The sequence below is a fragment of the Tupaia chinensis genome, unplaced genomic scaffold (genome assembly GCF_000334495.1).
Source record: "Tupaia chinensis unplaced genomic scaffold, TupChi_1.0 Scaffold000283_2, whole genome shotgun sequence".
NCBI classification, from domain to species: domain Eukaryota; kingdom Metazoa; phylum Chordata; class Mammalia; order Scandentia; family Tupaiidae; genus Tupaia; species Tupaia belangeri.
Genome location: NW_006159767.1, coordinates 133,024 through 145,958, shown reverse-complemented (window position 1 = coordinate 145,958; position 12,935 = coordinate 133,024). Strand labels below are relative to the sequence as shown.

At 45.7% G+C, this 12,935-nt stretch overlaps 1 long non-coding RNA gene across 2 annotated transcripts; it reads left to right on the top strand.

Annotated features, from left to right (window-relative positions):
• The first annotated feature begins 8,887 nt into the window (after positions 1–8,887).
• LOC114008090 (uncharacterized) lies at positions 8,888–12,712 on the top strand. Of its 2 annotated transcripts, none has more exons than XR_003549651.1 (2): positions 8,888–9,302; positions 11,915–12,712. It is a non-coding gene; the product is annotated as an uncharacterized LOC114008090 (long non-coding RNA). The 2 variants fall into 2 exon arrangements; XR_003549650.1 differs by lacking the exon at positions 11,915–12,712 and adding an exon at positions 9,840–11,769.
• The last annotated feature ends 223 nt before the right edge of the window (positions 12,713–12,935 follow it).

Below are 12,935 nucleotides of genomic sequence, written 5' to 3'. Positions count from 1 at the left end.
AAATCTACTGAGAGTTCAATTATTTTCAAAATTATTGTATTTGTATGATTTTATTTATTTTTTAAGTAACACTGATTTTACTAAGAGTAAAGAATAGTGTCTAGGGACCAGCAGTTGGCGTAATGGCTATGTGTTGGACTCCCATGTAGTCAACTCTGGTTCGAATCCCAGTCCCAGTGGCTTACTGTGTGCATGCGTGCCCAAGATCCCGAGAGGAGAATGGAGGAGAAGGGATTGCAGCGTGGCCATCCTCCCTGGGGGGTGATTTCCCGCTTTCTGTCTCTCTGGTGAGTGCACACGCCCTATAGCGAAAACTTCTCCAAAAAAAAAAAAACAGTGTCTAAAGTAGAAATTTGCAGCCTCTGTTTCTCCATATGGAAGTAGGGGAAGGTGAACATTAAATTGAATAGGTTCCATTAATTTGGTTTTCCTAGAGGCCTTACACGGTATATTTGACAGTACAGAAAGTAACTTGGAAATAGTAAATGGGGAGCCAGTGACTAAATGTTTGACCACGTCTTAGAAAAAAATACAAGTGAGCACATCGTATCCTCATGTGCTGCTCAAGACACCACTTAAGTAGGTATGTAATAGGTTTTTAAAGCATGAGATTTGAGCAAACATCAACTGCACTGGTAATGCATGTGTTTTTTTTTTTTGAGAGAGAAATTTTTGCTCTAGGGAACATGCGCTTGCTGGAGAGATGGAGAGAGACAGCGAGACAGAAAGTGAGAAATCACCCCAGGGGGATGGCCACGCCGCAATCCCTTCTCCATTCTTTCCTCTCGGCATTTTGGGCATGCACGCACAGGCACCTGGCATGAGTTTCGAGCCCCCCTGTCCTGGACTGGAACCGCTGTCGGCCACCAGGGAGTCCAGCGCTGCAACCACTATGCCACCTACGGACCCTGGTGAGGGATGAACTTGACAAATCCTGAAGGCCGCATTCGGGGGAAGCCTGACCTCACGGGACCTCAGGCCGCCAGGCCTTGCTGCTCCGGAACAGCGGCTCGCCCTGGTGAGGTCTTCCCCAGCCTTTAGATAGCACAGTCTCCAGGGAGCCCCTGGGCTGCTCCTCTCCCAGCCCACAAGGGGATCGAGTCCCTTCCCTGGAGCTCCCGGAGTGGGCCTGACTTACCACAGCCCCTTGCTTCGCTTTGTGGTTCTCCACTTGGTCTTCACTGGCAGCGACTAAGCCACATGTCTTGGTAGCACCAGCGCCCAGCCCGGTGCCTGACACGGGACAGACAGCGAACGCGAGTTAAGTGAATACACGAGGTGCCGGAGGGCACCATCTTGTCACTGACGACTAATAACAAGGGAAGCTTTTCAGTTAAAAACAAGGGAGCTGGCAGGTGACACAGTGGTTAAGGCGCTGAACTCCCACGTGGCCCACCGTGATTTGGGTCCTGGGCTTGGCTACATGCCTTCTCACTTCCCTCTTTATCTTTCTGGTCCTTTTTTTCTTTTCTTTTTTTTTTAAGAGAGAGATTTTTGCTAAAGGGCGTGTGCACTTCCCAAGGAGACAGTAAGTATGAAGTCACCCCTCCAGGGGGATGGCTACACTCCAAGCCCTTCTCTTCCATCCTCCTCTTGGGATCTTGGGCATGCGCACCAGGTCCGGGCAGGACTTGAACTGTAGCCGACTACATGGGAGTCCAGCAACGTAACCATTACGCCATCTGCCAGTCCCATCTCTGGTCAATTTTTTTAATATAATAATAAATAAAAATGAAATGAGATCATTGAAAAGAAACTAAAGGATATTTTATCTTATTAAGGTCTTTTTTAGGAGTGTAGCAGGTGTGGTGGTTAAGGTACTGGATTCCCACATAGCTCACCATGGTTCAAGTCCGAAACCTGGCGGCTTAGTTTCTCATTTTTTCTATCTGTCCCTCTCTGTTGAGTGCATGTGCCTTATAGCAAATTAAAAAAAAAAAAAGTTCAGGGACCAGCAGTTAGCATAATGGCTATGTCACTGGACTCCCACGTAGTCAGCCACAGTTCAAGTCCCGGACCCGGTGGCTTAAACTCACGCCAGGCGCGTGTGCGTGCGTGCGTGCCCAGGATCCCAAGAGGCGAATGGAGGAGAAGGGGTGCCCAAAATCCCAAGAGGAAGTGGGAGGAGAAGGGATTGCAGTGTGGCCATCCCATCTGGGGGGGATTTCTCACTTTTCCTCTCTCTCTCTCTCTAGTGAGCGCACATGCCCTGTAATAAAACTAAAAAAGGAAAAAAATCTTAAACATGTATTTATTGAGGGCCAGCAGATGGCATAGTGGAGGTTAAGGCTCTGCACTCACACATGCCTACTGCATTTCAAGTCCTGGACCTGGTGACTTGAAAATCATGCCGTGTCCGTGTGAGTGTGTGTCGAAAATCCTGAGAGGAAAATGGAGAAGGGATTGTAATATGACCATTCCCCGGAGATGTGATTTCTTACTTTCCCTCTCTGTCTCTCTCTGGTGAGTATACATGTCCTATGGCAAAAACTTTTAAAAAAAAATTTTAAAGGTTGGGGTCAGCAGGTGGCATAGTGGTTACATCACTGGACTCCCACGTGGCCGACCGTGGTTTGCATCCCAGACCTGGTGGCTTGAAAATCATGCCAGATGTGTGTGTGTGCGTGCCCAAGAACCCAAGAGGAGAATGGAGGAGAAGGGATTGCGGCGTGGCCATCCCCCCTGGGGGGTGATTTCTCGCTTTCTGTCTCTCTGTCTTTCTGGTGAGCACACACGCCCTATAGCAAAACCGCTCCACCCCCCCCCAAAAAAAAAATGTCACAAGCTGTTGTCACAGTTCTCTGAGATCCCCCAGTCTTGGAATACCAAACCTCAGAGTGACCACCAGGAAAAGGAGGAGCAGACGCTGCTGCCGCGGGTCCTTTGCGTGTGCAGTGATAAACAGCCTCACTGCAGATCACCCTCACAGCCCTTCCTCAGGGTTCTGAGAAGCAAGACCTACAGAAGAAGTAGGAAAAGAAAGAAAGGTTGTTTGAAAGAGGTCGAGGGGAACGTCCACGAGGTCAGGAAAAGAGAATGCAAAACCAGGAAAAGAGAACAGTTTTGCTAAAAGAAAAACTGCAGCAATTTTAACAGTTTAATTGAGGGACTGGCAGGGGCATGGTAGTTAAGGGTGCTGGACTCCCACATGGCCAACCATAGTTCAAGTCCCAGGCCTGGAGGCTTGCTTTCTCTCTTTTTCTCTCTCTTCAAATAAAAATGAATAAAGTTAAATAATCATTTTTTTAAAATTATTTTATTTAAGGGACCAGCAGTTAGCGTAATGGCTATGTCACTGGACTCCCATGTGGTCGACCATAGTTCAAGTCCCGGACCCAGTGGCTTAAATGCACACCGGGCGTGCATGCATGCGTGCCCAAGATCCCGAGAGGAGAAGGGATTGCGGTGTGACCATCCCCCCAGCGGTGATTTCTCGCTTTCTATCTCTCCGTCTGTCATTCTGGCGAGCACAGGCACCCTGTAGCAAAAAAAATAATAATTTTGTTTAACATTTATTTGGGTTATACTCTAGTTGGGCCGTCAGTTTAGCAGTAAAGTAGGGTGCAGTTCCTTAAGTAAGACCTCGAAGTTTGGTATGCGGCCACCCTCACGTAAATGACCCATGTTCATTTAGCAATTTGAAGGAAAAAAGAGTTGTCATTATCAACCTTTCAGGCACGCCACAGCTTCAGTTAGAGATGACAATGCTACTATGTCACTGGTGGGGACGACCATTCTGTGGGGCCTGGGGCAGCAGGTGACGTGGTGGTTAAGGTGCTGGACTCCTATGTGGTGGACAGCAGTTCGAGTCCCAGACCCCGAAGCCTTGAAAATCATGGCAGGCACGTGTGTGCACATGCCCAGAGTCCCAGGAGGAGAGTGGAGGAGAAGGGTCTGTGCTGTGGCCATTCCCCCGGGTAGTGACTTCTTTCCAAGGAGCACATGCGCCCTATGACAAAGATCGAAAGCAAACTGATTCCTGGGGGTGAAAAGCTCTTCCGTGGTTTGTGGCAGGATAGTTTGCAGCCCCCTAAGATAGAGTCATGTATTTAAGGGGGGGATGTCTTCCAAAAGTCCATGGAAAATACAGATTATGAAAAACATATATAAGGATTTCAGCTTTTTTGCACCAAAATAAACTTGTTTACATTTTTTTTTTCTGAAAGTTTTTTTTTTTGCTATGGGGCATGAGCGCTTGCCAGAAACACAGAGACGGAAAGTGAGAAATCACCCCCCAGGGGGGATGGCCACGCCGCAATCCCTTCTCCTCCATTCTCTCTTGGGATCTTGGGCATGCACGCACACGTGCCCAGCATGAGTTTAAGCCACCGGGTCTGGGACTCGAACCGCGGTCTACTACATGGGAGTCCAGCGACATAGCCATTACGTTAACTGCTGGTCCCAATTTGTTTTTACTTTAATTCCATTATTTTTCCATGGAATTTCTGAAGTCCCTTTGTAGACTGTACCTCTGGTATCAGAATGTCACAGGACCTGGCTTGCGGCGCAGTCACTGGCAGACCGAACTGCAGTGCTGAAAGCCACACGGCCCGCCACGGGCACATCCCAGGGACGGCTGGAAAGGACATCAGCGTGTGTGTGCCCCAGGCCCTGACGAGCTGGAGGGCAGGGAGAGGGTCGCAGGGCGATGAGATTGCCCAGGGGCTTCTCCCCTGCTTTCTCACTATCACACTCTAACGTGAGTAACAAGCTTTTTACGATTTATTTTACTTCTTCTTATTTTTTAATTTGACCAGAGGGAGACAGAGAGGGAAAGCGAGAAAGCAAGCCGCCAAATCTGGGACTTGAACCGTAGTCAGGCGTGTGGGAGTCCAGTGCCTTAACCAACACCTGCTGGCCCCAGAAATAAACTTTAGAAATTTTTTCCTGGGATGGAGATGGGGTATAATTAGGAAAACAATATTTAAAAAGGCTAATTAGGACAATAATGGGGGAAAAGTTGAGAAATACTGGTGTATAGTGAGCACTCAATTTTTAAAAATAATTAATTAATTTGAATTTGACCAGAGAGAGAGAGAAAACAAGCCACCAAGTCCAGGACTTGAACTGCGGTCGGCCATGTGGGAGTCCAGCACCCTTAACCACCCGCCACCTGCTGGCCCTGAGTGCATAAGTTTATCATCCAAACCCAGACACTTCTGTGAACCAAAAGGACTGCCTCCTGGTCATAATTATGCTGGGACAACAGGCACAGGGCAGGACGTCCCCATCGATGACACGGTAAGTGGGAACTTGCACCCCACTTCTGAACACTCCTCTATGGCTCTGACCTTAATTCGTTCTGAGCTATAGTCACCCCTTAGTTCTTTCCTCCTTACGACAGTGAGAGTGAGAGATCACCCCCAAAGAGGCTTGGCCATGCCACAGTCCCTTCTCCACTCTCCTCCTGGGGTTTGGGGTATGCATGCCCATGAGCCCAGGGTAATTTTCAAGCCGCTGGGTCTGGGACTCGGTGGCCAGGTGGGAGCCCGGCGCCTCACTGCCACCTGCTGACTGTAACTTAGCTTTGTAGTCATCTCTCATCATTTCTTCTCGAGCCTTCTGTGGTCTCACCATGCCACACTGTTTGTTCTTCCTTACACAACCATGGTCTTCGGTCCTCTTTTTTTTTTTTTTTTTCTTCCCCTTTTCAGTTTTTGCCCTAGGGCACGTGTGCTTGCAGGGAAGAGAGACGGCAGCAGTGGATACTCAGTGACTAAGCAGCGACAGGAGACAGCAGAGTGGAAGGTGAAGGGTCAGATGTCCATGCCCTTCTGGCTCCTAACTTAGCAACAACAGGTCTCAGATTTTGTTGTTGCTATTAAGGTTTTTGCCACAGGGTGCGTGCACTCACCAGAGAGGAAAGAGACAGAGAGACAGTGAAAGGGAAAGCAAGAAATCACCTCCTGGTGTATGTGTGGGGGAAATGGCCACACTACAATCCCTTCTCCATTCTCCTCTTGGGACTTTGGACATGCACGCACGCACCCGGTATGATCTTCAAGCTGCCAGGTCTGGGACTTGAACCGACGTCGTCACGTGGGAGTCCAGCACCTTAAGTCTCTACACCATCTGGCCCCCAAGCCGCAGCTCTGACTGAATGCCCTCTCCCCTCTGGAAAGGGATGCATCTGGCTTTCTGTGAAAGGTGTTCCCCAAGGGCAGTCTGAGACCTAGAGCTCAGCCCACGCGCGGCTCCTGGAGGGCCCCCCTCTCGGACTCCGGAACCTCCCACGAGCCCACCGACAAGTCCGCGTACAGAAGGAAGCAGGGTTCGTGGGGCTAACACGCACAGTCGGCGCCACAGTGTCGCGCTCCGTCCTTTTCTCGTTCCTCCTGCTTCATTTCTCTTTGCAAGACCTAGGTCACCTCTTTCCATCTATCCTGGACATTTTTCTTGAAAGCTCTTAAGAAAACCTTTTCCTTTTTTTTTTTTTTTTTTTTTGTTGCTATAGTGTGCATGCACTGGCCAGAGGGAGAGAGTGAGAGACAGAGAGGGAGAGGGAGAAAGCATCACCCTCTGCCCCCCACGTCCCGAAGGAATGGCTACCCTACAGTCCCTTCCCTTCTCTCAGGATTTGGGGCATCCACACGCACGTGCCCAGTGTGATTTTCCAGTCGCTGGGTCTGAGATTTAAAATGAGGAATCGGCCACGTGGGATCCAGCCACCCTTAACCTCCCCGCCACCTGCTGGCCCCCAGAGTATTTTACTGTGTTTCTTTATTCACTAAGAACACAGCTCAGCTGGAAATTAGCATGAGTTTTAGTGTTCATTCAGTACATGTCAGAGGCTCAATGAGTCATCTAAGTTTATGGCTATAGGTCAGGAAAGGGTGCAGGGACACCTACAAGCACAGAAAACATGACGACTTCTTCCCAGTCAGCAAAAGGAAACACGTTTGTGTTTTTTTTTTTTTAGAGATTTTCACCGTAGGGCGCGTGCGCTCGCCAGACAGACAGAGAGAGACATAGAGACAGAAAGCGAGAAATCACCCCCCAGGGGGGATGGTCACGCCGCAATCCCTTCTCCTCCATTCTCCTTTCGGGATCCTGGGCACGCACACGCGCCCGGCGTGAGTTTTAAGCCACCGGGTCCGGGACACGAACCACGGTCGACTACGTGGGAGTCCAGCGACATAGCCATTACGCTAACTGCTGGTTCCACATTTGTGTTTTTGACAGAAGAAAAAAGCAAGCTCCCATCAAGAAACCACAGAAGGTTGTCGGGAGGGTGCTGACCCATAGAAAGGGCTTCAAAATGACAACTTTGACATCCAGAGACTACGTCTAAGAAATGTTTTCTCCAAGCCAAAAAAACATAGACATTCGCTTCTTTGCAAAGATTGGCATCTGTAATTCACCATCAGATTCCCCCAGAGACTTGTCCTCTGGAGGACAGTCCAGAGTGTTCGCTTGCAGTGTGAGTACTGCTTGAGATGTGAGGCCACTAGCTGAAACAACGGGAATTTTTTTTTAAATGAACCCTTATCAGGAATCTAAGAATAACTACATTATTCAAAGAAAAATCACTCAGATGGTTGCTTCATTTTAAATAGGGATTTCTAAGAATAAATAAAACAGACATATGCACATGCTATACAATATGATATTTATGCCATGTTTTGAGCAAAATCAAAACATGATGTTTTAGTAACACTTTTTAAGATTTTTTTTGTCATAGGGCGCATGTACTTGTCAAAGAGACAGAAAGTGATAAATCACCCCCCAGGGGGGATGGCTGCAATCCCTTCTCCATTTTCCTCCTAGGATCTTAGGCACGTTTGCACGTGTGCCTGGTGTGATTTTCAAGCCTCTGGATCTGGGACTTGAACCATGGTTGGCCATGTGGAATTCCAGTGCCTTAACCACCACACCACCTACTGGCCCCACCTTTCTAGCCTTTCAACCCATGGAAATGGACTTGCCATGACTGCCACAAAGTCTCTATGTCTTCTAATTCTTTAAGAATTATAAAGATTTAAAATATTTAGTTCTTCCATGAGCAAAAAAAGAAACAGCACCTCCGAAAGAGTCTCGATGCTGCGACCCACCCTAGCCTCAGTCAGCCCTGGAGCACAAGCACACATGTGCCCGGTGTACCCAGAGAGGTCTGCAGACGTGACCAAAGAACCACGGCCACGCTGGTCAGCCTCGCAGGGCATCACGCTTACCACTCCACTATCCGGCCCCATAATGATAGCAGTGTTTACTTTCACAACTTTCTTCCTTTTTGAAATTTTCCCAGAGGGTGGGTGCATTCACCAGAGAGAGAAAAAAATAAAAACAGAAAAAGCAACCCCTGCCCCCCCACACACACCGCCATGGGGAATGAGCTACTGAAATCCCTTCTCCGTTTCTCCTTCCTTTCGGAATTTTTTGAGCATGCACACACATGTGCCTGGCATGCTTTTCGAGCAGCTGGGTCCTGGACTTGAACTGCGCATCCAGCTCATGTCACCACTAGGTCACCTGCTGGCCCCCAAACTTTCTAAATGTACACGTGTCAGGATTTGCTAAATCCTGTGAAGACACAACTTAAATGGTAACAAGTAGGGGCCAACACGTGGTGTGGTGGGTAAGGCACTGGACTCCCACATGGCCGACCACGGTTCAAGTCATGGATCCAGTGGCTTGCTTTCTCATTTTTCTCCTCTCTCATGAGCACACATGCCCTATAACAAATGAAAAATAATAAAATGAAATCATTCTCTAAAAAAAAAAAAAAAAAAAAAGGTAACAAAATGATCATTATCCTAAGCCACACCAAGCTTTTTCTCCCCAGTATGAAGAGTTTGGTTAAGGTATTGCGATCTTCCACGTATTCTAGAACATCCCCCTATCTCCTTTCAATGGCAAACAATATGTAAAAGAAGCAAACATTCCCCCTGGAAATGGAGAAAACAAGCTTTATTGTAACGAGTTCAGCTTTTGCGCATGGTGGAAATATACACTGTGACTCTTGTTTCTCCTATGTTTCAAGACAATTCATTTAAAGTTTCATTGTAGACTAAAGCATCCAAAATACAGTGATACAGACGTAGCTATGAACGGACAAACCCTTCGATGCACAGCGTTCATTCTTTTCTTTAAATAGGCAGTCAGCGTTTTGATTGGTTAAAGAACAAAGGACGAAAACCTAGCAACACCAATGGCAGGGGCGCAAGGTTCCGCGTTCTGTACACGCAGCACAGGAAGCAGACCTACACAGATGGAATGTACAACATCTAAAAAGAAGAAGAAAAGGAAGCAAAAAACCTTCATACTCATCCCTAAGATTGAAAGGCTATAGAAGTGAGAATGCGGTAAAGAATCCTCTTACAAGAATACACTCTTGATGGCAAAAACATTCCCAGGTCATAAAGCAAAAGCGTTGAGTTTAAGGCTGTGTTGCTTTCGAAAGTTAATGGAAGTGCTATACATTCATTGGGACCACATAGCCAATTTATTAACCTACTCTAGAATATTAATGAATAGCTTTTCATACATTCTCCACAAACAGACCACACAGTCACCACCACACAATTCATCTTTAGCAAGTTTTTTTTTTTTTAAATTAGCATCATGATTTGTAGCTTACTGTCATTTAAAACAAAGCAAATAATTATTTATTTATTACCAAAACAAATCTTTAATGGGCACTTAGTTTCCTTTATGGCCATACTAGATTCCCAGTTATCAAAAATATTAAAAGAATTGTCAAGTTTAAAACCCTGCAACATTTACAGAAAGCAACAGACTTTCGGTTTTAAGCAAAACTAGGTCATACGTGCATCGCATCGCTTCGATGGTATCCTACTTGGAAATGTCTTTTCTGAAAGACTTTTCAACCTTTCCAGCAGCTGGTGAACGGAGGATACTATGGAGTCCAGATGTCCAAAAAAAGATTGTTTGTTCCCGTTTGAAAGACTGCAGATTAACTGATATTTCTTTGCTATTTCCTCCGACAAACCCAGTAGGTATTACCAAAGCGTGTATGTTACCCTTCAGTGTTAAGGACCCACAGAAACCTGCTAGTTAACTCCAGTTAACTGTGTTAGGACATACCCTGTATACTTAGTAATGGAAACAAGCAGTCTCATCGCATGGATCTGTGTCCAATCTACCCAAACAGTCAACGAAAATTAGGAACCTTGAGGACTTGTTTAGTTCTGGGGACTAAAGAGTGATCAAAATACTAAAGACTATTTTTTTAATGGCAAACAGTCATAAAGGCTTCGTGTTGGTGTGTTTCTGGACGGTCAGGTGACGCCAGCTCCCCGTGTCCAGCAGGGGAGGTCTGTAGTGGGAAAGACGACCTGTCACTGACCTCACTCATCCTAAGTGGCAATGGTTTGCCACTAGTGCCCAAGGGGAATTGGAACAAGTTAACTTCTCAATGCTACTTATCATGACTATGGGACAGGTTCTAAACACATGACAGAGAAATCAAACAACCAGGGGGCCCAGGAAAAAAGCCACTCATCTTAACATCCTTCTCAGTTTACTAGAAGCCATTTTCCATAGAATGTGTCAACGTTTCACTTAAATATTGACTATTTTTTTTATTAAATCTTAGCAGCACTGTTCCCCCAAAATATGCTTACTGAGAAATACAGTGAATGTACGTCAGCATCCAAGTATGAGATGTCACCTACACCTTCACGTACCACTACATATATTAGGGGGAAAATATCGTATTTCCTGGAGTGTCCATAGCGCGTGTTTTAGTAACAGATAGTGGAACCGATCAGACTCAAACTATCCTTTTATTCCAGTTTGTACCAACAAGTAAAAACATTAGTGTGTACCCAGGCTCCTACTGAAGTGCCTACTGTCACATACTATGGTCCCAAAGGATGGCTGGTTAGTTTCTAAGTTCACGTCTAGAGATAATTGAACTGTTTGCCAACGCACCTCTGCCAATAAACGCGTTTTCAGATCCGTAGGCTGGGACCGAGTCCAGACTGCGAGCCATTCTTACCTGTGACACACTAACAGGAATTTAATGAAAAGGTTTGCTTTTAAACAGTCTAGGAATGATCAAGTCTAGCCTATCTTTCAGATAGAACTTAGTAAACAGGTACAATGAACTTTCCTCCCAGAAGGGAGCCCCCCCCAGGAGGCAGGGGTGTAGGTCTGTTTTAGAGAAATCCATTGTCAGGCACCTGGTAGGCAACTCAATAAATATCAAAGTTTGAATTCAAAGCCCTAGTTCTCTGACGTTAGGAAACAGTGTTTCAGTTGAACATTCTAAAACTCTTATTGAATTGTAAAACTTCATCACAGACAGGCTCAAATACTTTTAAAACTCTACCTAACTAAAAAAAAAAAAAAAAACACAAAACTGGGAAGCTTCCCAAAGAAACTTTTTTCAGAAGTTGACTGGGGCCTCATAAACTTAATAGACAATTAAAAAGAGCTAGATTTTTCCTTCTACCTTTAAAAAAAAAAAAAAGTCCTAAAGAGAGAATGACTGAATGATTAGGTGGTCAGGAAAGTCCTGATGTAAATTTCTTTTTTTTTTTCCTATGCAAAAATGCGTCATGACTTTACCGACAACCCAATATAAATTAATAAGCAGCAGACATCACATTTCTAGAATTATACACACAGGAAATGTTTTCTTATAGTACAGTTCTAAGGTGCTTTCAGTGAAAAGAAAAGAAAAAAAAAAATCCCCAAGTCGTTACTGAAATGCCCAACTTGACATCCTATTTGGTAGAACTGAGTAGAAAATCAAACAGTGGGAAGAGACTACATCTTACCTGACAGTATCAATGACAGATTTCACAACCGACTAAATGATTCTGAGCATTTCTCAAAAATGCATTTATAAGATACTTAGTTTAAATTCAATGTAACTCAAGTTCAATTTTTCAGGTTTTTTTTTTTCTTTCCTTTTTTCCTTTTTTTTTTTTTTTTTTGGAAAGCACAGAAGGCCATTTTCTGCGACAACTCAGCCACCGCCGTCATTCCTGGAAAACGGCAAACATGACATCTGCTCGAGGGCTCGGTCCGTTAGGACGGCTTCCGACGGTGTCGTAGAGGAGCGTGCGTGGAAGATGGCGGGACAGTGCTTCTGTCTTTCCACCTGCTGCCTATCTGAATACACCAAAGACTCGGCTAGCTATATACATGGTACATTCTATCTTACCCTAATCATATACATAGTCCCTTAATGCCGCTACGATTCGTTAAACAGTGATAAATAACCATAACATGCCTTTTCCTGTAATGCTTTCAAGATAACACGACTTTGGTAACACTGGCTCTAAGAGGGAACTCGCAATCAATCACATGCCTTTGGTTCATACCATCAGTCCTCCAAAGGGCGACTTATGGCTCTCTGTCCTAGGATCCTGGTGTCCTTCTACATGTGCTGACGCTTTGCAGGAGATAAAGCTCTTGCCTTCATGAAGTGGAAGGGGAGAGACACGTGAAAACATGGCACATAAAACATGACTCACGTTTTCGGAATGACATTCCAGTGTGTCATCATCTGGACTTCACGGGGGGGCTGTGTGTTAACCAAAAAGGGGGGCCTCGCTTCTGTAACAGGCTTTTCGCTGCGTTAGGGATTTCAGGTGTCCCTGAAAATGTCCTCTGTTTTCTGAGACCAGGTGAGCAGGGAGGAGAAAGTGTCAAGAACACACAGAAAGGATCTTTGATTGAACCCAGGAAGGTTGGGACATTTGCATTGATTCATAACGTCGAGGTGTGCGAACCAGAGCTGGGACGATTTTGCAAGACAGCCTTATTTTTTTTCTAAAGTAATTTATATGTCGTCGTTAACCAAAAATAAATCACAAGAGGCATACCTACTGAAAAAGTGAGGTTAGACGATCCCTTGGGTTCTCGGGACCCGGATTAAATGAAGTACGTAACTACAACGGCTTTCGTTCCGCTTTTGTTCTGTTTTTTTTTTTTTTTTTTTGGAAGGTTTGGGCAAAAGCCAC